Consider the following 26,687-nt stretch of genomic DNA (forward strand, 5'->3'; position numbering starts at 1 on the left):
TTTGCCTGTCACTATATTTCCAAGCCACTGTTACACACTTTTGATGAAATCTTCATCAGCGCTCATTGACAATGCATTGAGTAGAATGCTCATTCATTTTTCTGAGGAAACATGCAACGCATGGATAAACCCAGAGGGAGAAATTATCAGGAAAACAAATTGATTGACAAAAAGTTTACACACATAGGCACACACACACACACCCTCACATACATAAGGACCACAGATTGAATCAGGCTGCTTGTTTCTCTGGGTGTGAAACACAACCAGCAGTGAGAAGGGAAGTCAATTTCAGGCTCCATTGGAGAGAACATTTGTCTGTTTTTAACTGTGTGTGTATGCGTGTGTGCGTGCGTTCGCATGTGTGTTTTCACTGTGTTTTCTGTCCATTCAACCCTGAATCAGAGTCCCAGACTGGAAACAGACAACATTGTGTATCATCACATAAAATACAATACAGACACAAAGAGTGACAGATGACAGGCATATTTTTTGCATGTTTTTCTCTGAGTAGTGTGTCTGGGGGGAGGTGTTTTGTGTGTGTGTGTTTTTGTGTTTGTGCGTGCGTGGATAAGTGTGTGTGTGAGAGTGGAGAAGTTTAACTGAGTAAGAGGATCCTGTTTCAATCCAGGATTAGAGACGATCTCTCTGAGTGTTTATATCCCACTGGACTCTGAGGCTCCACAGAGGTTTAACCCAGTTATACACACACATATTCACACACCTGTGTACCTACAGTACATCCACTCTAGCTGTACTTCACAGAACTATCTGGCAGTTAGAAGTGAGATGTGGACTCGTGACTGATTAACAGAATTATTCCCAGGTGTCTGCTTAATACGGGGCCATTAGTGTGTGCGTGTGTGTGCGTGTGTGCGTGTGTGTGTGCATGTGTGTGTGTGTGTGTGTCTTGAGGGATAGAGTTTTTATGTCCATTTGTTACCTTTGCTGTAGACTCAACGATGAGTGGCCCAGTGAGATATATGTATGTGCATGCAGCAGAGGCATCCTCTCAATTCTCCTTCCTTCCTCTTTCATAATCAATACCTGATCAAATAATTAATGATTCACTCATCATGAAGCAAACCACACTCCATTTTATATTGGGGATAAGCATCATAATTTTTTTTTGTACAGTGCCTTGGAAAAGTATTCATCCCTCTTGGTGGTTTTCCTATTTTGTTGCATTACAATCTGTAATTTAAATTGATTTTTATTTGGATTTCATGTAATGGACATACAAAATAGTTCAAATTGGTGAAGTGAAATGAAAAAAATAACTTGTTTAAAAAAAGTATTTCAAAAATGTGCTATGAAAACCCTAAATAAGATCTGGTGCAACCAATTACCTTCAGAAGTCACATAATTAGTTAAATAAAGTCCACCTGTGTGCGATCTAAGTGTTAAATGATCTGTCACATGATCTCAGTATATATACACCTGTTCTAAAAGGCCCCAGAGTCTGGAGCACCACTAAGCAAGGGGCACCACCAAGAAAGCGGCACCATGAAGACCAAGGAGCTCTCCAAACAGGGTTAGGGACAAAGTTGTGGAGAAGTACAGATCAGGGTTGGGTTATAAAAAAATATCCAAAACTTTGAACATCCCACAGAGCACCATTAAATCTATTATTAAAACATTGAAAGAATATGGCACCACAACAAACCTGCCAAGAAACCACACAGCATAGGGCAGTCTCCAGCTCCTGGTTAGCCCGTTCAGTCTGGCCCTTGGTCTGGGGATGGTGTCCAGATGAAAGACTAACATTGCTGCTGAACAGAAGGATCTCCATACCTGGGATGTAAACTGGGGTCCCCTGTCAGAAACGATGTCAGTGGGAATGTCATGCAGCTGAAACACATGGGATATCAGCAGGTCTGCAGTCTCCCTGGAGGATGGAAGCTTGGAGAGGGGAATGAAGTGAGCTGTTTTGGAAAATCTGTTGATAATGGTGAGGATGACTGAGTTACCGTTAGATGGGGGAAGGCCAGTGACGAAGTCCAAAGCTATGTGTGACCAGGGGCGAAGCAGACTGGAAGTGGGTTTGGTGGAGGTTTTGTTCCGGGCACAGAACGAGCAGGCTGAGATGAACTCCCAGACATTTCTCTCCATGTTGGGCCACCAAAAGCGCAGGAAGGCGACAGTCTGGTTCATGCCAGGGTGACAGGGGAGGTGAGTAGAATGGGCCCACTGAAGAACTTCAGAGTGAACTGAATCTGGAACAAACAGAGCCTTTCTAGGACCATTACCTGGGTCAGGCTGTTTCTGCTGAGCCTGGCAAATACGGGACTCGATCTCACAGGAGACAGAAGCAACAATGCAGGTTGATGGCATAATGGTCTCTTGCTCGGAACCTGTGTTGTCGGTGGTGAACTGACGGGAGAGGGCATCAGTCTTGGTATTCTTAGATCCGGGGCGATAAGTGAGTGTGAAGTTGAATCTTCCAAAGAACAATACCCACCTGGCCTGCTGGGAGTTCAGACGTTTGGTGGTCTGGATGTAGGACAGGTTTTTGTGGTCCATCCACACAATGAAGGGGAGAACCGAGCCCTCCAACCAGTGACGCCACTCCTCAAGAGCCAGCTACACAGCCAGAAGTTCACGGTTACCTATGTCGATATTTCTTTCTGCATGTGACTGCTTGCAGGACAAGAAAGCACATGGGTGGAACTTCTGATCAGAGGAGGAACGTTGAGACAGAACAGTACCAACCCCGGTGTCGAAGGCGTCCACCTGCCTCAAGGGACCAGTGGAACGGAGTGGAGGTGGAGGTGAGAGTGGTGAGAGGGGCTGCCAAATGGCTGTAGTCACGGATGAAACGTCTGTTAAAACTAGCAAACCCCAGGAAACGCTGTAGTTGCTTCAGATTCGAGGGCACAGGCCACTCTGTGACTGCCCTGACCTTGGCAGGGTCCATCTGTACCTGTCCTTGTGCAATTATGTAACCCAGGAAGGACACAGAGGAAGCATGAAAGTCACATTTCTCAGTCTTAACAAAAAGCTTATTCTCCAACAGTCGTTGGAGAATTTGGTGAACGTGTTGCTGGTGAGCCTCAGGGTCGTTAGAACATTTTTGAATGTCATCCACATAGACAAAAACGAAGCGTCCAATCACATCCCTCAGAACGTCATTAACCAGGCTCTGGAAAACAGCAGGAGAGTTAGTGAGACCAAACGGCATGACCAAATACTCAGTGTCCAAGTGATGTGTTAAATGCCGTTTTCCACTCGTCCCCCTCTCTGATGCGGACAAGGTGGTAGGCATTCCGGAGGTCGAGTTTAGTGAGCACCGTGGCACCATGGAGAGGGGCAAAAGCAGAACTGATAACTGGCAAGGGATACTTGTTCCTAACAGTGATACTATTCAGCCCACGAAAGTCTATGCACGGCCTCAGTGACCCATCTTTTTTCTTGACAAAGAAAAAACCGGCCCCTAACGGAGAGGAAGAAGGACTGACATCTCCTGCAGCCAGGGAATCCTGGATGTACCCCTCCATAGCCTCTTGTTCGGGGCGAGAGAAGTTATACAACCGGCTACAGGGGAGAGGAGCTCCAGGCTGGAGGTCAATAGCACAGTCGTGCGGCTGATGAGGTGACAGAGACAGGGTGTGGTGCTTGCTGAACACAGGAGCTAGATCACGATACTCTGGAGGAACTGATGACAGGTCCGGGGGTTCTGGAATGGACTGGGGCACAAACAAGGCAGGGGGATGGGCAGAATGTAGACAGAGTGACTAAATGTACTCCAAGTGGTGACCCTTCCAGCGGTCATGTCGATCTGTGGGTGGGGCAGCTTTAATCAAGGATGGCCAAGAACCAGGGGAGAGCGAGGGCAGTCGATTATGTGGAGACTGATCATTTCCTGGTGATTCCCAGAGAGACGCAGGATGACCGGCACGGTTCTCTCACTGACACGGGCAAGGAGCTGTCCATTGAGAGCGATGGCATCGAGGGGTGAATCGAGTGGAACAGTGTCCAGACCCAACTGGGTAACAACACCTCGGTCCAGGAAACTCTCGTCGGCACCCGAGTCGATAAGGGCAGGTAGAGAAAAAGTCTGGCTTTGCCATACAAGAGTGCCATCAAGCAAGGGTCTGGGGGAAGATGGACCGGTGCTTTGCCTCAGTATATCCCCCACAACAGCCGAGCCACCCCCTTTAGCTGGCCGCAGTGAACAAGTGGAGACAAAGTGACCAACCTGGCCACAGTATAGGCGGCTCCTAGTACTGACTCGCCGCTGCCTCATCTCAGGAGAGAGACGGGCCCGGTCGAGCCGTGTGGGTTCGGGTTCTGCCCTCTCTCTCCAATGCTCACGGAGACGGTTGTCGATGCGGAAGGTGAGAGAGGTGAGCTCCTCGAGTCCATCAAGCTCATCCCTGGACACCAACTCATCCTTGATGGTTTCGGTGAGAGCGTTCTGGAATGCTCCCTGAAGAGCCTCCTCATTTCAGCCGCCCTCAGCGGCAAGGGTGCGAAACTCGATCGCCATCTCAGTGACACTATGGGAGCCTTGGCGGAAGGACAGGAGTTGCTTGGCAGCATTCTTACTGCAGACAGGGTGGTCGAAGACTCTCATCTTCTCCTCTGTGAAGCTGGAGTAGGAGGAGCAGACAGGGGACTGTTTCTCTCACACGGCCGTGGCCCAAGAAAGCGCTGCTCCACAGAGGCTGCCAATCAGGAAGGAAATCTTGGCCCGTTCGCTAGCATAAGCATAGGGCTGTTGCTCATATACCAGCGAACATTGTAACAAAAAGGCTCAGCAAGCTCCGAGGTTGCCGTCGTCACACTCAGGGGCCGGAATGAACGGCTCATGGAGCAGAGGAGGCAAACTAGGGGCTGGTTGCGAGCTCCGGGCGAAGGTTCGCTCCTGCAGGTCAGACAGGCTCCGTGAAAACTCCTTGATGTGCTCCAGAACGGTTTTCAGGGCTTGGTCATGTTGCTCGAGCAGGGCGCCTTGTCTGGCGAGGGTTTGGTGGAGAGGATCAGAGTCTAATGGGTTCATGTCTTTGGCCTGATCGTACTGTCATGAGGAGCGGCACAGGTGAACCCAAGTGCAGACTCAGACGAGGAGACTGGGATGAGGTAGCCAAGGTATTTATTGAAACACGGGGGGAAGATGAGTGCAGGCCAAGGGAAGCTCGGGCGGGTTGCTGGAAACCAGGTGAGGAGGCTGAGGCTGGAGCGAGAGGTGTGGGGACAGGGTAAGCAGGTCCGGAGGGGAATCCAAGTGAGCATAGAATGGGGAATCCAGGACAGAGTAGCAGGACTGACGAGAAGTCGGACTGGAGACAGGGACCAGAGTCAGAGCGGGCAGAACTGTAGCGGAGAGGAAAACAGCATCAGGCAAGGGACAACAGGACAACAGGAACAAATGGCTAGAAACATGGACTGACTGGACAGAGATTACGATCTGGCAGTGTGGAAGTGGCAGGACTGAGTATATGTAGAGGTCTTGATTATGGAACAGGTTGCAGCTGGTGGGGATCTGCTCTGACTCCAGCACACCCGTCTCTGCCCACACAATCACACACACACACAAACACAGAGAGAGAGAGAGAGGGAGAGGGAGAGAGCGCTGGGGGAGTGGTGGCAGGTCAAGGAGACACAGGATGAGCACTAGAGGGCGTGGCAGGAACAGATGTGACATTTTGGCCATCAAGGAAAATGCTATGTCTGGCACAAACCCAACACCTCTCATCACCCCGAGAACATCATCCCCACATTGAAGCATTGTGGTGGCAGCATCATGCTGTGGGGATTTTCATCGGCAGGGACTGGAAAACTGGTCAGAATTGAAGGAGTGATGGAGAGTGCTAAATTCCGGGAAATTCTTGAGGGAAACCTGTTTCAGTCTTCCAGAGATTGGAGACTGGGACGGAGGTTCACCTTTCTCAATCCAATTGAGAATCTGTGGTATGACTTAAAGATTGCTGTACACCAGCAGAACCCATCCAACTTAAAGGACCTGGAGCAGTTTTGCCTTGAAGAATGGGCAAAAATCCCAGTGGCTAGATGTTCCAAGCTTATAGAGACATGCCCCAAGAGACTTGCAGCTGTAATTGCTGCAAAAGGTGGCTCTACAAAGTATTGACTTTGGAGGGATGAATAGTTATGCATGCTCAAGTTCAGTTTTATGTCTTATTTCTTGTTTGTTTCACAGTAAAAAATATTTAGCATCTTCAAAGTATCAAATCAAACTGTATTGGTCACATACACATGGTTAGCAGATGTTGATGCGAGTGTAACGAAATGCTTCTAGTTCCGAACGTGCAGTAATATCTAACAAGTACTCTAACAATTTCACAACAACTACCTTATACACACAAGTGTAAAGGAATGAATAAGAATATGTACATAGAAATATATGGATGAGTGATGGCTGTGCGGCATAGGCAAGATGCAGTAGATGGTATAGAGTACAGTTTATGCATATGAGATGAGTAATGTAGGGTATGTAAACATTATTTAAAAGTGGTATTGTTTACAGTGACTTGTGATACATTTATTACATCCAATTTTTTATTATTAAAGTGGCTCAAGATTTGAGTCAGTATTTTGGCAGCAGCCACTCAATGTTAGTGATTGTTGTTTAAAACCTAGCTAGCAGGATCAAATTCGACAACATCCGGTGAAATCGGAGCACGCTAAATTCAAAATACAAAATCATAATATTAAACATTCATGAAAATACAAGTGTCAAACACATTCTTTAGCTTAGAATCTTGGTAATCGAACTGCGTTGTCAGATTTCAAAAAGGCTTTTACGGCGAAAGCATAGCATTCGATTGTCTGAGGACAGCGTCTCGCATTTGCATATTTTCCAAACCAGCATAGGCGTCACGAAATAACAAATAGCAATAAAATAAATTACTTACTTTTGAAGATCTTCCTCTGTTTGCAATCCCATGGGTCCCAGCTACACAATGAATGGTCGATTGTTCGATAAAGTCCTTCTTTATATCCCAAAAATGCTGTTTAGTTAGCGCCATTGAATTCAATAATCCAGACCTTCAACATGCAAACAAAGGATTCCAAAAAGTTACCAGCAAAGTTCGTCCAAATGAGTCAAACAATGTTTTTTATTAATCCTCAGGTTGTCTAATATCTAAATAAACGATAATATTTCAGACGGAGATTACTATGTTCAATAGCAAAGGAAAAGAACGAAGAGCGCGCCCACGTTCACGCACGCAAAATGACTACTTTTGCCCTGGCGCTCAACTTGGAAAGACTACAAATACTTCTTCATTTTTCTAAAAAACAAGCCTAAAATCTTGTATAAAGACTGTTGACATCTACTGGAAGCCATAGGAACTGCAATCTGGGAGGCAGAAATTAGATCTTTCAATAGCATTGCATTGGAAGTCATTCAATTTTCCTCAGGTTTTCACCTGCTATATCAGTTCTGTTATACTCACAGACATTATTTTAACAGTTTTAGAAACTGCAGAGTGTTTTCTATCCAATTCTACCAATTATATGCATATCCTAGCTTCTGGGCCTGAGTAACAGGCAGTTTACTTTGGTCACGTCAGACAGGTGGAAATTCAGGAAACTTGCCTTACTCGCAGAGAGGTTAACCTCTAACGAGCCTCAACCCCGGATCCGGGATCACCCCCCACCCCCCCCACACTGATTAGCATCGCTAGCATAGCGTCACAATTAAATAGTAGCATCTAAATATCATTAAATCACAAGTCCAAGACACCTAATGAAAGATACAGATCTTGTGAATAAAGCCACCATTTCAGATTTTTAAAATGTTTTACAGGGAAGACACAATATGTAAATCTATTAGCTAAACACGTTAGCAAAAGACACTATTTTTCTTTGTCCACCATTTTTTCTCAACACCAGTAGCTATCACCAATTCGGCTAAACTAAGATATTGATAGCCACTAACCAAGAAAAAACCTCATCAGATGACAGTCTGATAACATATTTATGGTATAGGATAGGTTTTGTTAGAAAAATGTGCATATTTCAGGTATAAATCATAGTTTGCCATTGCAGCCACCATCACAAATCTCACCAAAGCGACTAGAATTACTACAGAGAGCAACTTGTATTACCAATTTACTCATCATAAAACATTTCTTAAAAATACACAGCACATAGCAATGGAAAGACACAGATCTTGTGAATTCAGACAACATTTCAGATTTTCTAAGTGTTTTACGGCGAAAACACAATAAATCGTTATATTAGCATACCACATATGCAAACGTTACCCGAGCACTGATTCTAGCCAAAGAGAGCGATATCGTATCATCGCCAAAATATATTAATTTTTTCACTAACCTTCTCAGAATTCTTCAGATGACACTCCTGTAACATCATATTACAACATACATATAGAGTTTGTTCGAAAATGTGCATATTTAGCCATAAAAAAACGTGGTTATACAATGAAAATAGTAGCAAAACAAGCCTGGAAATGTCGGTCGCCATCTTTGAGTGATCTAGTTTAATCAATAGCTAATCATATACTTGACTAAAAAATACAGGGTTGACAGGAATCGAAAGACAAATTAGTTCTTAATGCAATCGCTGATTTACATTTTTTAAATTATCCTTACTTTTCAATACAGGTTGCGCCAAGCGAAGCTATACAAAACAAAATGGCGGCGTAAGCGTTTAACATTTTTCGACAGAAACACGATTTATCATCATAAATTGTTCTTACTGTGAGCTGTTCTTCCATCAGAATCTTGGGCAAAGAATCCTTTCTTGGGTCTAATCTTCTTTTGGTCGAAAGATGTCCACTTGTCCGTCGAAATGCCCACTAACGTACGACCGGGACCCCGAAACGTGCCCAGCGCTTCAAAGTGCACAACAAAGCAATGCCTCAAAATCGCACTAAAAGGATATAAATTGCTATACAACGGTTCAAATTAACTACCTTATGATGCTGTTAACACCTATAACGGGTAAAAACATGACCGGAGAAATATTACTGGCTAAACTAACGCTTGGAAGGAGGCGAGTCCGATGTCCTTCGCGCGCAAGGCGCAGGCAGCAAAGGGAAGCTACTTCCGGTATTTGCTGTTTTATACAGCCCCTGATTGCGCAATCGACTCCATTCAAAGCGTCATCACGCACTGACATCCAGGGGAAGACGTAAGAAGTGTCTGTTTCTCCATAGCATTTACACGGACCTTTAAACTGACTCCAGATCAGTGGCCAAAATGTTTGAAATCTGACTCCCTATCATGAAAAGTGCTGTAGATTAAGTTCTGTTTCACTCAGAGACAAAATTCCAACGGCTATAGAAACTAGAGAGTGTTTTCTATCCAATAATAATAATAATATGCATATTGTACGAGAAAGAATTGAGTAGGAAGCCGTTTAATCTGTAGTGCAAATTATGCTAATGCGAAACAGCACCCCCTATATTCGCAAGAAGTTAACAGTGATGGCCTTGAGATAGAAGCTGTTTTTCAGTCTCTAGGTCCCAGCTTTGACGCACCTATACTGACCTCGCCTTCTGGATGATAGCTGGGTGAACAGGCAGTGGCTCGGGTGGTTGTTGTCCTTGATGATCTTTTTGGCCTTCCTGTGACATCGGGTGGTGTAGGTGTCCTGGAGGGCAGGTAGTTTGCCCCCGGTGATGCGTTGTACAATTCAGATGGAGCCCTTGGAAAGATGATACCCCAAATTATTATTTTCGGATATAAAGACGATGCTGTATCAACAAAAAACGGATCGCAACTTGAAAAACATGCGGGAAGAAAAATACAGATGGAGTCGCAACAATTTCCAACTTTGTTCGACATTTGAAGCTACACAAAGAACGATAAGTCGTGGCTAATATAGCCGACAGCTATATATTTTATTACTTTACTGGTGTATCATGTAGGCTAATGTAATGTTAAATCAATGAGCCTCCACACTGTCAGTCAGTGCGGGAACGTGATCATTGCACCCAAGATTGAGCTACAACTGGCCAGGCAGTTGGTAGCCTAAATCCTGCCTGATGTTACTGCTGTTTCTAAAACCATTGACATACGTTAGCCTACTGTAACCACACAGAGAGAGAGAGTGTGTGTGTGTGTGTTAAGGTTGGGCAATTGTGTACAAACCTACATCGCCCGATTGTGCCCCATATCGATCCTCGATAGTCGCTATCACTATTGGGGGGGTGTGTCTTTCTCATGGCTACCCATGTATTTCCATGGAAATATAGAGTTTATTTGGAAAGTAATAAATATATAGATATTTAACATTCATGATTTGCATAAATGTAATATACTATTACTCTTGTTAAAAATATGAAATGGTATTACATTTGGTGTAGAGCACATTATGACTTTTTTAGGACTCGAAACTCAAAGTTTAGGACTTGAGACTTGCTTGATACTTGATGGTCTTGACTTGAGACTTGACTCGGACTAGCCTGTCTTGACTTGGGACTTGACTTGGGACTTGAGTGCTAAGACTTGAGACTTACTTGTGACTTGTAAAACAATGACTTGGTCCCTCCTCTGCCAGGCAGTGATACAGCCCGACAGGATGCTCTCGTTGTGCATCTGTAAAAGTTTGAGTGTTTTCGGTGACAAGCAACATTTCTTCAGCCTCCTGAGGTTGAAGAGGCGCTGTTGAGCTTCTTCACCATGCTGTCTGTGTGGGTGGACCATTTCAGTTTGTCCGTGATGTGTACGCCGAGGAACTTAAAACTCCTCTACTGTCCCTTCGATGTGGATAGAGGGGTGCTCCCTCTGCTGTTTCCTGAAGTCCACGGTCATCTCCTTTGTTTTGTTGACGTTGAGTGTGAGGTTATTTTCCTGACACCACACTCCAAGGGCCCTCACCTACTCCCTGTAGGCCATCTCGTCGATGTTGGTAATCAAGCTTACCACTGTTGTGTCATCTGCAAACTTGATGATTGAGTTGGAGGCGTGCATGGCCACGCAGTCATGGGTGAACAGGGAGTACAGGAGAGGGCTGAGAACGCACCCTTGTGGGGCCCCAGTGTTGAGGATCAGCGGGGTGGAGATGTTGTTTCCTACCCTCACCACCTGGGGGTGGCCCGTCAGAAAGTCCAGGACCCAGTTGGGCGGGGTCGAGACCCGGGGTCTCGAGCTTAATGACAAGTTTGGAGGGTACTGTGGTTTTAAACGCTGTGCTGTAATCGATGAACAGCATTCTTACATAGGTATTCCTCTTGTCCAGATGGGTTAGGGCAGTGTGCAGTGTGATTGCGATTGCGTCGTCTGTGGACCTATTTGGGTGGTAAGCAACTTGGAGTGGGTCTAGGGTGTCAGGTAAGGTGGCGGTGATATGATCCTTGACTAGTCTCTCAAAGCACTTCATGATGACGGAAGTGAGTGCTACGGGGCGATAGTCGTTTAGCTCAGTCACCTTAGCTTTCTTGAGAACGGGAACAATGGTGGCCCTCTTGAAGCATGTGGGAACAGCAGACTGGGATAGGGATTGATTGAATATGTGCGTAAACACGTGAGCCAGCTGGTCTGCGCATGCTCTGAGGACGCGGCTAGGGAGGCCGTCTAGGCCTGCATTCTTGTGAGGGTTAACACGTTTTAAATGTTTTACTCACAATGGCCGCGGTGAAGGAGAGCCTGCAGGTTTTGGTAGCGGGCAATGTCAGTGGCACTGTATTGTCCTCAAAGTGAGCAAAGAAGTTGTTTAATTTGTCTGGGAGCAAGACGTCCGTGTCTGCGACGGGGCTGGTTTTCTTTTTGTAATCCGTGATTGACTGTAGACTCTGCCACATACGTCTCGTGTCTGAGCCGTTGAATTGCGACTCTACTTTGTCTCTATACTGACGCTTAGCTTGTTTGATTGTCTTGTGGAGGGAATATCTACACTGTTTGTATTCGGTCATGTTTCTGGTCGCCTTGCCATAATTAAAAGCAGTGGTTCGCGCTTTCAGTTTTGCGCGAATGTGCCATCAATCCACGGTTTCTGGTTGGGGAAGGTATTAATAGTCACCGTGGGTACAACATCACCGATGCACTTGCTAATAAACTCGCTCACCGAATCAGCGTATACATCAATGTTGTTGTCTGAGGCTATCCGGAACATATCCCAGTCCACGTGATCGAAGCAATCTTGAAGCATGGAATCCGATTGGTCAGACCAGCGTTGAACAGACCTGAGCACGAGCGTTTCCTGTTTTAGTTTCTGTCTATAGGCTGGGAGCAACAAAATGGATTCGTGGTCAGATTTGCCAAAAGGAGGGCGAGGGAGGGCCTTGTATGCGTCGCAGAAGTTAGAGTAGCAATGATCCAGAATGCTGCCAGCCTAGGTTGCGCATTCGATATGCTGATAAAATTTAGGGAGCCTTGTTTTCAGATTAGTTTTGTTAAAATCCTCAGCTACAAATGCAGCCTCAGGATATATGGTTTCCAGTTTGCATAGAGTCCAATGAAGTTCTTTCAGGGCGGTCGAGGTGTCTGCTTGGGGGGGGGGATATGCACGGCTGTGATTATAATAGAAGAGAATTCTCTTGGTAGATAATGCGGTCGGCATTTGATTGTAAGGAATTCTAGATCAGGTGAACAAAAGGACTTGAGTTCCTGTATGTTGTTGTGATCACACCACGACTTGTTAATCATAACGCATACACCCCCGCCCTTCTTCTTACCAGAGAGATGATTGTTTCTGTCGGCGCGATGTGTGAAGAAACCGGGTGGCTGTACCGACTCTGATAACATCCCGAGTGAGCCATGTTTCTGTGAAACAGAGAATGTTACAATCTCTGATGTCTCTCTGGAAGGCAACCCTTGCTCGAATTTCGTCTACCTTGTTGTCAAGAAACTGGACATTCTGCGGCATCGTTGTTTGCGGCGTCGTTGTTTTGGGTCGCCTACTGGGATCCGATTCATTGTCCTGGGTGGTGGTCCAAACAGAGGATCCGCTTCGGGAAAGTCGTAATCCTGATCGTAATGTTGGTAAGTTGACGTTTCTCTTATATCCAATAGTTCTTCCCGACTGTATGTAATAAGACTTAAGATTTCCTGGGGTAACAATGTAAGAAATAATACATTAAAAAAACGAAACACTGCATAGTTTCCTAAGAATGCGAAGCGAGGCAACCATCTCTGTCAGCCCCATCTCTTGTGGTGTAAAACAAATGATACAAACCCCCAAAAATCCATTTTAATTCCAGGTTGTAAGGCAACAAATAGAAAAAATGCCAAGTGAATACTTTTGCAAGCCACTGTATATTACAAAGCAGCAAAGAGACGCAAAATAAAGAAATTGTGATCATAATTTTCACACTGTTATGTGAAGGGCAGTAACTAGCCTTTTGGGGGCCCTAAGCGAGATTTGTTTGCCATGACTTATGCCATGTTAATAATATCTGAGTGAGAGTGACTAACAAAATCAATGGGGCCCCCTGGAGGTCAGGGCCCCTGGGAATGTGCCCTGTGTTCTTCTTTGTTGCACTGAGGCTTGCACGAACTCGAACCCCTCTCGCATAGAAACGTATCAAGCAGAGGTAAGGGTAAATCCAGATATTTACTAAAGTCTTGACAGACAACAAGGCATCAGCACCAGAGTGCACTAAACAAAACATAAGACCTAAGCACAGATCCAGGCCAACAGAGGAACCTAAATAGCCAGGCAACCAGGTGAAAAGAGGGGGCAATCAAACACAGGTGAAACCAATGAGAACAATCGGGGTAACCTGGGAACTAGAAAACAAGGCACGGGTGCCCTCCAGCGGCAACCCAAAGAAACACACTCAAAATAACACAGGAACTGTGACACTCTTGCCCTGCGTGCCTGGTCGGTATTCGGCCATGATTACTACAAGTTCAGATAACTTTTTTGTGTGTGGGGGTTGGGGACCACTTATGTCGCTTATGCCTGGAGCCGGCCCTGGTACTAGCATACAGTAAGACTCCACTTTAGCAAACAAGCCACTCATACTGTGAACAGAAGAATTCTGGAGTGTGTCCAAATACATGACGCAACGCCGAATATGGGCAGCAGGTAGCCTAGCAGGTAAGAACGTTGGGCCAGTAACCGAAAAGTCGCTGGTTTAAATCCCCGCCCCAACTAGGTGAAACATCTGTCTATGTGCTCTTGAGCAAGGCACTTAACCCTAATTGCTCCAGGGTACACCTGAAGTCTGCTTATGTTTCTCAGGGCAGTGGTAAGAGAAGGTTGAAGTAGTTTACAGTGGGGGTTGAATTATGGATAACTTCTACACAGAGGTTACACATGATACTGTAGGTTTTATTCAGTTTCAGTTTAATAAAAAAAAACATTTTGTTTTTATGTTATTCAGTTGTAGTTTTAGTGTTAGGGACAGAGAGTAGCCTTGTGCATGTGAAGCTAGGAGCCATTTATGTGCTGTTGGATTATAGCAGGGGTACTCAACTACTATTTGAGATGATCCGGTCACACACATTTCCTTGGTGGCTAAGGTCCGGATGCATATTGTCATTTATCGGCTTAAACTTCTTAGGGGTCAAATCCTGTTAGTGGGATTGATTTGACAACATCCGGTGAAATGGCAGAGCGCCAAATTCAAATTAAATTACTCTAAATATTTTACTTTCATGAAATCACAATTGTAATAATAATACATAAAAATAAAGCTTAACTTCTTGTTAATCCAGCCACCATGTCAGATTTCAAAAAGGCTTTACGGCGAAAGCAAACCATGCGATTATCTGAAGACAGCAACCTGCATATAAATGCATGACAAACATTTTCAATCAGGGAGGTGCGACACGAAAGTCAGAAATAACGATATAATTCATGCCTTACCTTTGAAGATCTTCTTCTGTTGGCACTCCAATATGTCCCAGAAACATCACAAATGTTCCTTTTGTTCGATAAACTCCTTCTTTATATCCCCAAAATGTCCATTTATTTGGCGCATTTGGTACAGAAAAACACCGGTTCCAACTCGCCCAACATGACTACAAATTATCTAATAAGTTACCTATAAACTTGGTCCAAACATTTCAAACAACTTTCCTAATCCATCCTTAGGTATCCTAAAACGTAAATATCAATAAAATTTAAGACGGAATATACTGTGTTCAATAGCGGATAAAATGAAAGTGGAGCGAGCTCCAGGTCGTGCGCCCCAAACAAAAGAGTACACTTGGCTTGACACTCATTCTGAATAGCAGTACTTCTTCATATCTCAAAGGAAAAACATCAACCAATTTCTAAAGACTGTTGACATCTAGTGGACGCCATAGGAACTGCAAGCATATTTCTATTAAAAGGGATTGCCATAGAAAACTAATGGAAAACAGATTGAGCTCAAAAAATGTTTCCCTGGATGGATTGTGCTCTGGGTTTCGCCTGCCAAATCAGTTCTGTTATATTCACAGACATTATTCAAACAGTTTTAGAAACTTCAGAGTGTTTTCTATCCAAATATACTAATAGTATGCATATCCTAGCTTCTGGGCCTGAGTAGCAGGCAGTTTACTTTGGGCACGCTTTTCATCCGGACGCCAAAATACCGCCCCCTATCCCAAAGAAGTTTTTAATAACAAATACCCACCTTGCAACCCATGTGATATCAAACTATTCAAACTGTTCACATCCTTCTTGTTGGCAGAGAGAAACATTTGCCATTTTAAAGCTAATTTCTGCAATTCTATACATTATTTAATCGAGTGAAGAGAAAATGTTGCCCTTTTGATTCTAATTTCCTACAATTCTACACATTCTCCGCGTCTTACATGTGTTCATATTTGACCAGGAGTTGAATCCTGACCGAATTCCAAAAATAAAATAATATCTGTGTCACCTTATCCTGAAATTGCTTGTGGTGCTGTTCAGATGAACTGTGAGGTTGGTTGGGTTTTTCCCTTTTACCTCTCTGACCACTGCTGGTGTTGAGTTTGCTGCCACCATTGTTCACGTGTATGGTTCACGCTCATGCTCTGTGCTCGCCCTCGAATTTCTTCCCTGTTAGCTACTGATAGCTAGTCAGAGTGATGCACAAGCTAGGCCTATTTCAAAGTTTTCCATCTAGTGGCATGACTTACCTGCCAGATTCAGAAGCTTGAAAACCCCATAGAAAGCAAGATTGAAAACGCCAGTTGTTTCTTGCCCAAAGTTAAAATAAAAAATAAACATATTTATGATGAATTTGATGTGTTCGTTTTGCAGTCAAAGATAGCAGTTTTAGTTTTTCAAATATTTGTCTTTATTATTTTAATTACGTTTACTAAATTGTTTTTCCATTTTTGGTTTTGTTTACTATAATAACCTTGACGTGCACATTTCTGATTGTGGGTAATTAGTCAACAACCCACTTTGATTGAGTTTGAGCTCTGGAAATCACCTTCACATTTTCCTTTTATGATGATTGGATGAAGATCAGTACAAAGGAATTTACACTGTGCATGCATGCGTGCGTGCTTGTGTCCTCCCCCACTTTCCTCCTCTCAAGCCCCTCGTTCCCCCTCTCTCTCCTTCCTCCTTCCCTTCGCTACCCTTTACTGAGTTTTATAATGTAAGGAGCTAGATCTCTGAGTTTCTAATGTAAGGAGCTAGATCTCTGAGTTTCTAATGTCAGGAGCTAGATCTCTGAGTTTCTAATGTCAGGAGCTAGATCTCTGAGTTTCTAATGTCAGGAGCTAGATCTCTGAGTTTCTAATGTCAGGAGCTGGATCTCTGAGTTTCTAATGTCAGGAGCTAGATCTCTGAGTTTCTAATGTCAGGAGCTAGATCTCTGAGTTTCTAATGTAAGTTGCAGGATCCCTGCCACAGGGAGAACACACTCCCTCTTTTTACATATGCTGCTCTATACTTTCTAAACAAGGCTGAGTAGACTTGCCTGTGTCTTTTCATGTGTGATCGTCATCATCATCAGGAGGAGGAGAAGGGAGGAGGAAAAGGAGGAAAGAGGAGGAGGAGGAGGAGGAGAGAAGAGGAGAGAAGAGAAGAGGAGGGAAAGTTCTAAAAGATGCACCCCTGACTGTCTCTTCTCATCAGAGCAGCACACCTTCTCTTCTCATCAGAGCAGCACACCCTCTCTTCTCATCAGAGCAGAACACCCTCTCTTCTCATCAGAGCAGAACACCCTCTCTGCACACCCTCTCTTCTCATCAGAGCAGCACACCCTCTCTTCTCATCAGAGCAGCACACCCTCTCTTCTCATCAGAGCAGCACACCCTCTCTTCTCATCAGAGCAGAACATCCTCTCTTCTCATCAGAGCAGAACACCCTCTCTTCTCATCAGAGCAGAACACCCTCTCTTCTCATCAGAGCAGCACACCCTCTCTTCTCATCAGAGCAGCACATCCTCTCTTCTCATCAGAGCAGAACATCCTCTCTTCTCATCAGAGCAGCATACCCTCTCTTCTCATCAGAGCAGAACATCCTCTCTTCTCATCAGAGCAGAACACCCTCTCTTCTCATCAGAGCAGAACACCCTCTCTTCTCATCAGAGCAGCACACCCTCTCTTCTCATCAGAGCAGCACATCCTCTCTTCTCATCAGAGCAGAACATCCTCTCTTCTCATCAGAGCAGCATACCCTCTCTTCTCATCAGAGCAGAACATCCTCTCTTCTCATCAGAGCAGCACACCCTCTCTTCTCATCAGAGCAGCACATCCTCTCTTCTCATCAGAGCAGAACATCCTCTCTTCTCATCAGAGCAGCACACCCTCTCTTCTCATCAGAGCAGCACATCCTCTCTTCTCATCAGAGCAGAACACCCTCTCTTCTCATCAGAGCAGCACACCCTCTCTTCTCATCAGAGCAGCACACCCTCTCTTCTCATCAGAGCAGAACATCCTCTCTTCTCATCAGAGCAGAACACTCTCTCTTCTCATCAGAGCAGAACACCCTCTCTTCTCATCAGAGCAGAACACCCTCTCTTCGACTCCTTCTCGTCTCACCCCTCTTCTCATCCCTCCCTCCTCTCCCCCTGTTTTCTCTCCCCTGACCTCTCCTGCTCCCTCTCTCACTACACTCCTGTTTTTTCACTGTTCTCTTCTCTCTCGCCTCATCCAAACTATCAAGTTAGTTGCTTTAGTGGTGCCTGTGTGTGTGAGCACGCGTAAGCATGTGCATGTGTACTTTCACATTATATTCTTCTCTGTGTGTGTATTCATACGTCTGTTCAATGTCTTAAGTGTTTTCAGTGGTACCATCGTCTCAGCCAACCATAACATTTCCACAGCTGCTGTTTTAACTCAGACCCCACGATTCAGTTTCTCACAACAGAAAGTGTGTGGGAGTGTCTTTCCGTATGTAACGTGTGGACTCTTAGTGGGCCAAAAAGTTGTGTTTATCACCGTTTCTTATATTGCATCATCTAATTACATGTGTCCACTCACGTAATTAATCTAAAGCCATGACTAGGATTCAATCAAATGCGGGTTGTCAACAAGCTCACTGCATTGTTGACAAGGCACCTTTTAACGAAAGTCAATATCCCAGATGTTTATAGTCAATGATGATGAATTGGAACGCAGACTGAGAGCCAGTGCCTGACCTCACTAATGCTCTTATGGCTGAATGGAAGCAAATCCATGCAGCAATGTTCCAACGTCTATTGGAGGCTGTTATAGCAGCAAAGGGGGGATCAAGTCCATGGTTTTGCAATGAGAGTGAGCTGATTTAGGAGAGTTGGGTGTACGGTACCTCATGGGCTCCTTGAGCTGTTCTGGAGTTAGCTACAGTACAGTAATACTACAAGCCTGTAAGACACAACGTTTAAATCACATGACTTATGATCATTAACCTCTCTCGCCCTCTAATACACACACTCATTACTGAACATGCACACAAACACACGTGCACGCATACACACATACGCACGCACAGTAAGCGCCCTGCTAATCTAGGTCATTACCCTCCCTTCTGAGTTTTAAAATGTGTGTGGATTATTCTAATGTAACATGGAGCGCTCTTCTTTCACACCGGAGCAAATAATGATTACATCCCAGTGTGGGGGGTGTGTGTGTGTGTGTCAGTGTGTGTATGTGTGTGTGTGTGTGTGTGTGTGTGTGTGTGTGTGTGTGTGTGTGTGTGTGTGTCTGTCTGTCTGTCTGTCTGTCTGTCTGTCTGTCTGTCTGTCTGTCTGTCTCTCTGTCTGTCTGTCTGTCTGTCTGTCTGTCTGTCTGTCTGTCTGTGCACCATTGTGGCACTGCTCGCCATTTGGAACCCCCATAGGGATCCATAGAGGGAGGTCAGGGGAGGACAGGGCATCTGTTATGTTGTGTGCAGTATTTCTCTATCATGTCTGCCATCATACCGTCACATTTACTGTGGACAGCACCTGGGAGGAACATACAGACATACGTCCGAAATGGCATCGTATTCAGGACTCACATACAGGTTACATGTATATATGTAACGTGACCATGGGGTGTTTGTGTGGGAGGAGAAGCTACGAGGGGTTATTAGTGTCAACGTGAGTGGGATGTTGTTATTTTTGACTTTATCATCCATACTGATGTTCTCTGTTACATCATGTACTGTTGTTAAGATTAAAATTGGTTGAATTATCAGCAAGGTCATATACTTTTTCATACTTTTTCATTTTCTGTCCTCTCATCTGGACCCATGGTGTGTGTGTGTGTGTGTGTGTGTGTGTGTGTGTGTGTGTGTGTGTGTGTGTGTGTGTGTGTGTGTGTGTGTGTGTGTGTGTGTGTGTGTGTGTGTGTGAATAAAGAGATCAAAAGAAGACTTAATGAGGCTCCAGTCTAACAACTCTCTTAATCCTGTGGATGAGAGGACTTTTGTCACACACCCAGATGCAGACGCACACACACACACACAGTTACAGACACACACACACACACACACACACACACACAGGAACGCAATAGATGCAAATGCACACCCACAGACCCAGCATTGTAGGACAGGTGCTTTGTGGTACAGTGAATGTTAAGCCCAGACCAGACTGAGGACAGTATTGAGCAGCCAAGTACCTAAATTATGCCCACAATGCCCCTCTCATTCCACAAAGAGCCCAACCAAGCCTAATCTACTGGCTCAGTTGGTAGAGCATGGCGCTTGCAATGCCAGGATTGTGGATTCAAATCCCAGGGTCTGCCCATATGTAAAATACATGCCCACATGACTGTATGCACACAGGACTGTATGTCACTTTGGATAAAAGTGTCTGCTGAATGGCATACACTATATTATATATGACTAAGCACTCACTGTGGCCCCACTACTAATTTTAAAAGTGTGTGTGTTGTGCGCGTGTTCAATACTGAGGCACTATCAATCTAAGCCTATTTAGCACACAGGACACTGTCACTAGAGGAGTGTTATTCAATATACAGAAGAGGTGAGAGCCATAAGATCCTCTTTATAGCCTAATGTTTTTAAAATGTTATTTATACATTTTTAAAATATAGCAACTTGGGGAATTTTTTGTACTATTTACATTTTTTACTGTTAGTGTCGGTTTAGCACACGGAGTTTGTTAAATCCTTTGTGAAGTTGCCATAGTCCCTTATCGCGCTGAAATGGGACTCTTAAAAAGGCCTAAGCTCCTTTCTTACTAATTACTGCCACATTTACTCACCCAACTTTCCCGTATCAATAATAAAGGATTATAATGAGGAGCTTTTGAAGTTGTGGTTTCAGTAATCCTCTGTGATTCGTTTTAAGCTCTGGGAGCGGAAAATTAAGGTGCGAAAAAAATTAAGAATCTACAATTTACAGGTTGAGACAGTTATTTGGTGCTAATCACTTGTGACAGTTTAGTAAGTGCTTATTGGTTATGAAATGTAAAGATACATACAGTAGAATGACTTCTGTTTTAATTGCACTGAGAGAGAGAGAGAGAGAGAGAGAGAGAGAGAGAGAGAGAGAGACTCCCTTTATTAGGGCGTTTTGAAATTCACAACAAACCATATTGTTCACACATTAAATGCTGTTTAGGTCTTCATAAGAAAAACCCCTAGCCTAGCTAACGTTAGCCACAACAAATTAGAATTCGTAACATATCATATGTTTAGCAAATTCATAACATATTGTACGAATTGCAATTTGTAACATATCGTACGAATTGTAATTCGTAATATATCATACCAAATGAATGCATACCATACGAAACGTAACATATCATAGTAATTGGAGTGCCCGGATTTACATTCACTATGTTATGTCTACCCCTGAGTCCAGGTTGCAGCATCTTAAACTAAGAGTGAAGGCAGGTGATTGATGCACTCCATTTCTTAAATCAATGTACTGCAGGTGTGTGGAGCCAGGACAAGGGTGCTGTCCGCACATTGCAAAACACATCTCTAGATCCAAAATGACATCAAAATAGTATATTCATGATCAAGTGCAGTGGCGCATATTCAGTTGATCTAATACACTTAGGTTGGAATCATTAAAACTATTTTTTCAACCAGTCCACAAATTTCTTGTTAATTAACAAGCTATAGTCTTGGCAAGTCGGTTAAGACATCTACTTTGTGGATGACACAAGTAGTTTTTCCAACAATTGTTTACAGAAAGATTGTTTCACTTATAACTCACTGTATCACAATTCCAGTGGGTCAGAAGTTACATACACTAAGTTGACTGTGCCATTAAACAGCTTGGAAAATTTCTGATAGGCTAATTGACATCATTTGAGTCAATTGGAGGTGTACATGTGGATGTATTTCAAGGCCTACCTTCAAACTCAGTGCCTCTTTGCTTGACATCATGGAAAATCAAAAGAAGACCTCGTAAAAAATATTGTAGACCTACACAAGTCTGGTTCATCATTATGTTTGGAGGAAAAAGGGGGAGGCTTGCAAGCAGCCGAAGAATACCATCCCAACCATGAAGCACGGAGGTGGCAGCATCATGTTGTGGGGGTGCTTTGCTGCAGGAGGGACTGGTGCACTTCACAAAATAGATGGCATCATGAGGACAGAAAATGATGTGGCTATATTGAGGCAACATCTCAAGACATCAGTCAGCAAGTTCAAGCTTGGTTGCGAATGGGTCTTCCAAATGGACAATGACCCCAAGCATACTTCCAAAGTTGTGGCAAAATGGCTCTAGGACAACAAAGTCAAGGTATTGGAGTGGCCATCACAAAGCCCTGACCTCAATCCCATAGAAAATTTGAGGGCAGAACTGGAAAGTGTGTGCAAGGAGGCCTGCAAACCTGACTCAGTTACACCAGCTCTGCCAGGAGGAATGGGCCAAAATTCACCCAACTTATTGTGGGAAGCTTGTGGAAGGCTACCCGAAATGTTTGACCCAAGTTAAACAATTTAAAGGCAATGCTACCAAATACTAATTGAGTGTATGTAAACTTCTGACCCACTGGGAATGAAAGAAATAAAAGCTGAAATAAATTGTTCTCTCTACTATTATTCTGACATTTCACATTCTTAAAATAAAGTGGTGAAACAGGGAATTTTTACTAGGATTAAATGTAAGGTATTGTGAAATACTGAGTTTAAATGTATTTGGCTAAGGTGTATGTAAACTTCCGACTTCAACTGTAGTTCCCAAGCCATCCAGAACTCACTCATGGCTTGTTCATTGCTCTGGATCAGGGATGGGCAACTTTGATGGGGTTGGGTGCCACAAAAAAATTGGGGGCCGCAGTGGCTCGCAGGTCTGCGTACCCACAACCATACCTGTAAGGGTCGACGCTGGTAGAGACGAGAAGCAGGTACAGGGAGTGAACATTTAATGGCAACGGACATGGAACAGGACAGGACAGCGTCTGGACATGAACACATAACGACGTCAATGCTGACACAGGGAACAAACGGGGAAGCAGACATAAATTGGGAAGGCAATCAACAAAGGGAAGGAGTTCAGGTGAGTCCAATGAGCTCTGCTGTGCATAATGATGGTGACAGGTGTGCGTAATGAAGGGCAGCCTGGCATCCTTAAGCGCCAGAGAGGGAAAGCAATACCCACACATGTAGTCAGGCTTTTGAGGGCCCTAGGATAAATGTTGTTGGTTGACTGTCAGTGACTGGCAAAACAAACTGCTGATGCACAATAAAACATTTAAATTGCACCTTGTGTATTCTACTATTCTAACTTCCAACAGTAATTTGAGACCCTGACTGATTTCCTAAAAAATGTGTATGTTTTTTTGCATTTTTGGAAATTGATCCGCGAGCCTACAAAAGAGGGGCACAACCCGTGGGCCGTCAGTTGCCCATCACTGCACTGAATCCTTGATGATTCTCTTTCAGAGAACAATAACAGTATATTTCACAGGATTAGGACATACTGTACAGTATGAACCACACACACTGGCATTCACAGACTTTGTTTACAAAACAGACGTCATTATCCAAATTAAAGCACTGACATACCAGAGTAGTGAACATCTATGAGCAAACAGGACAACAGAACAGCAGTGTTCTAGAATAGAACTCTGGAATGGAGTTAAGAGTTTTCTGCCCCAGTTCTCTCCCTTCTATTCTATTCCCAGCCATGCAGAGAGTCTGCAGTGGACAAAAGATTCAATATTGTATGAGCCCAGTGCTGCATGAGGCTGTGAATGCTTGTTTCACGCTGTGATGCTCCCCAATGATCTGAAATATGCAAATAACTGCCCGACACACACATGGAAGGTTCTGGAAGGTTCTCCCATCTCCACAGAGGAACTCTGGAGCTCTGTCAGAGTGACCAAGGCGCTCCTCCCACGATTGCTCCATTTGGCCGGGAGGTCAGCTCTAGGGAGAGTCTTGGTGGTTCCAATCTTCTTCCATTTAAGAACGATGGAGGCCACTGTGTTTTTGGGGACCTTCAATGCTGCAGAAATGTTTTGGTACCCTTCCCCAGATCTGTGCCTCGACACAATCCTGTCTCTGACCTCATGTGTTGTTTCTTTCTCTGATATGAACTGTTCTCTAATGTGACCTTATATAGACAGGTGTGTGCCTCTCTAAATCATGTCCAATCAATTGAATTTACCACAGGTGGACTCCAATCAATCAAGTTGTAGAAACATCACAAGAATGATCAATGGAAACAGGATGCACCTGAGCTCAATTTTGGGTCTCATAGCAAAGGGTCTGAACACACACACTACGCATGCAAACACACACAAACACATATATACACACTTGTATGCACACACACACACACCACTCTGACCCGGAACTGTCAAGAGAAGAACTGACCGTCTAATTGGATACATGACGATGACGTCTGTCCGGTTAATGAGCCTATAGGACGATAACAGAGTTTATTTTTTCTTTGTTATGTTTTTGGTGTTGTTTTGATGTGTAGCGACCACATTCCAGTCTTCATTGTTTAGGTTACGTAATAATGTCATTTTCCCATGGTGAATTAAACATACATTGAACAGCATGAAGTACTGTATACTCAAGTTATGTAACATTGTAGCTCGTTACTTATACTTGAATAAAATAACACTTGACTTGGGGAGAAGGCATTTGCACATCTACTACATGTTTTCAATGGTTCGTTTGAGTTCATCTTGTGAATGTTGGACTGAAAACAACAGAATGTAGAAGTCTTCTCTGCTCTTGGAAATTTCAGAATCTCTCTGTGATGCAGGAACTTGTTTACCGTTGTAGACAGAAGAACTACAGTAACAGGGTCAAAGGTCAGGTGACGAGCAGATCTAGACCCAGGTCAAATGGATGAAGACCCTTATGCTGGGCATACACTACACGACTTCTAAAATCTTAACAACATTTCCCAATTCCCTTTCTGCCCATCCTCAACCTCAGAACGTGGGTGCTCACATTGCACTGTGATTCTCTAGTTTATCCTGCTCTGCGTTTCTCAGTTGTCGCAGGGAAAAAATTAAGACACAAATAGTGAGATGCTTGATTCGTTATTATGTTCAGAAACCTCACAAAAGAGACTGAGGCATAGAATGTGGATAATAGGAAATTATCTTTTTGGTTTCTGTCATGGTAGGACGTAGTGGAGTTCATTTTGCATGGCCAGGTGCCCCGGGTGGGTGGCGATGATGCTTAATAACCTCTAACACCTCCCAAACCCGGATCCGGGATCCCCCCCATCAAAAAAGCTGACTAGCATAGCCTAGCCTAAAGCCACAGGGATATCATATAATAAAATGTTCATGAAATCACAAGTCCAAGACACCAAATGAAAGATACACATCTTGTGAATCCAGCCATCATTTCTGATTTTTAAAATGTTTTACAGGGAAGACACAATATGTAAATCTATTAGCTAACCACGTTAGCAAAAGACACCACTTTTTTTACTCCACCAGTTTTTTACTCCATCAGTAGCTATCACAAATTCGACCGAATAAAGATATAAATAGCCACTAACCAAGAAACAACTTCATCAGATGACAGTCTGATAACATATTTATTGTATAGCATATGTTTTGTTAGAAAAATGTGCATATTTCAGGTATAAATCATAGTTTACCATTGCAGCCACCATCACAACTCTCACCAAAGCGACTAGAATAACTACAGAGAGCAACGTGTATTACCTAATTACTCATCATAAAACATTTCTTAAAAATACACAGCGTACAGCAAATGAAAGACACAGATCTTGTGAATCCAGACAATATTTCAGATTTTCTAAGTGTTTTACAGCGAAAACACAATATAGCGTTATATTAGCTTACCACAATAGCAAACATCACAACAGCATTGATTCAAGCCAAACATAGCGATAACGTATAAACCACCAAAATATATTAATTTTTTCACTAACCTTCTCAGAATTCTTCAGATGACAGTCCTATAACATCATATTACACAATGCATATAGAGTTTGTTCGAAAATGTGCATATTTAGCGGCAAAAATCGTGGTTATACAATGTGATTAGTGGCCAAAACGTCAAGCAATCTGTCCGGCGCCATCTTGGAGAGGCACCTAATCTAATCGAAAACTATTCATAAACTTGACTAAAAAATACAGATTGGACAGCAAATGAAAGATAAATTAGTTCTTAATGCAATCGCTGTGTTAGATTTTTAAAATTAACGTTACTGCGCAATACAGCGTGCGCTAAAGCGAGACCGCACCATAATTCATGGCGGAATTATTATTTGACATTTGTCAACATAAGTACGAATTAACAGCATAAAGACTGCTTACTATTTGCTGAGCTTCCATCAGAATCTTGGGCAAGGTGTCCTTTCTCCAGAACAATTGTCTTTTGGTTGAAAGATGTCCTCTTGTCCTGTCGAAATAGCCGCTAACGTTAGCCACCCACTGGAGAGGTGTCCAACTCGTGAAAGCGCATGACAAAGAAATCCCAGAAAATCGCAATAAACTGCTATAAACTGCTATAAGTCGGTTTAAATTAACTACCTTATGATGTCTTTAACAACTATAACGAATAAAAACATGACCGGAGATACAGAACTGCTAAAACGAAAGCTTTGCAGGAGGCCATGGTGATGTCCCTGCTGCGCCAGGCGCACCGTCGAAAAGAACGGTACTTCCGTTCCACGGTCTTATATAGGGCCCCAGATTGCGCAATCGACTCCATTCAAATTCTCCCCGCTTACTGACATCTAGAGGAAGGCGTATGCAGTGCATGTAGCCCGATGGCTTACATGGGGACTTATAAACTGACCTCAGAACAGGGACCTCGATTTCTGAAATCTCACTCCCTGACAGGAAATGTGCTGCAGAATGAGTTCTGTTTCACTCAGAGAAATAATTCAAACGGTTTTAGAAACTAGAGAGTGTTTTCTATCCAATAGTAATAATAATATGCATATTGTACGAGCAAGAATTGAGTACGAGGCAGTTTAATTTGGGA

The sequence above is a fragment of the Salvelinus namaycush genome, chromosome 22 (assembly GCF_016432855.1).
Source record: "Salvelinus namaycush isolate Seneca chromosome 22, SaNama_1.0, whole genome shotgun sequence".
NCBI lineage: Eukaryota > Metazoa > Chordata > Actinopteri > Salmoniformes > Salmonidae > Salvelinus > Salvelinus namaycush.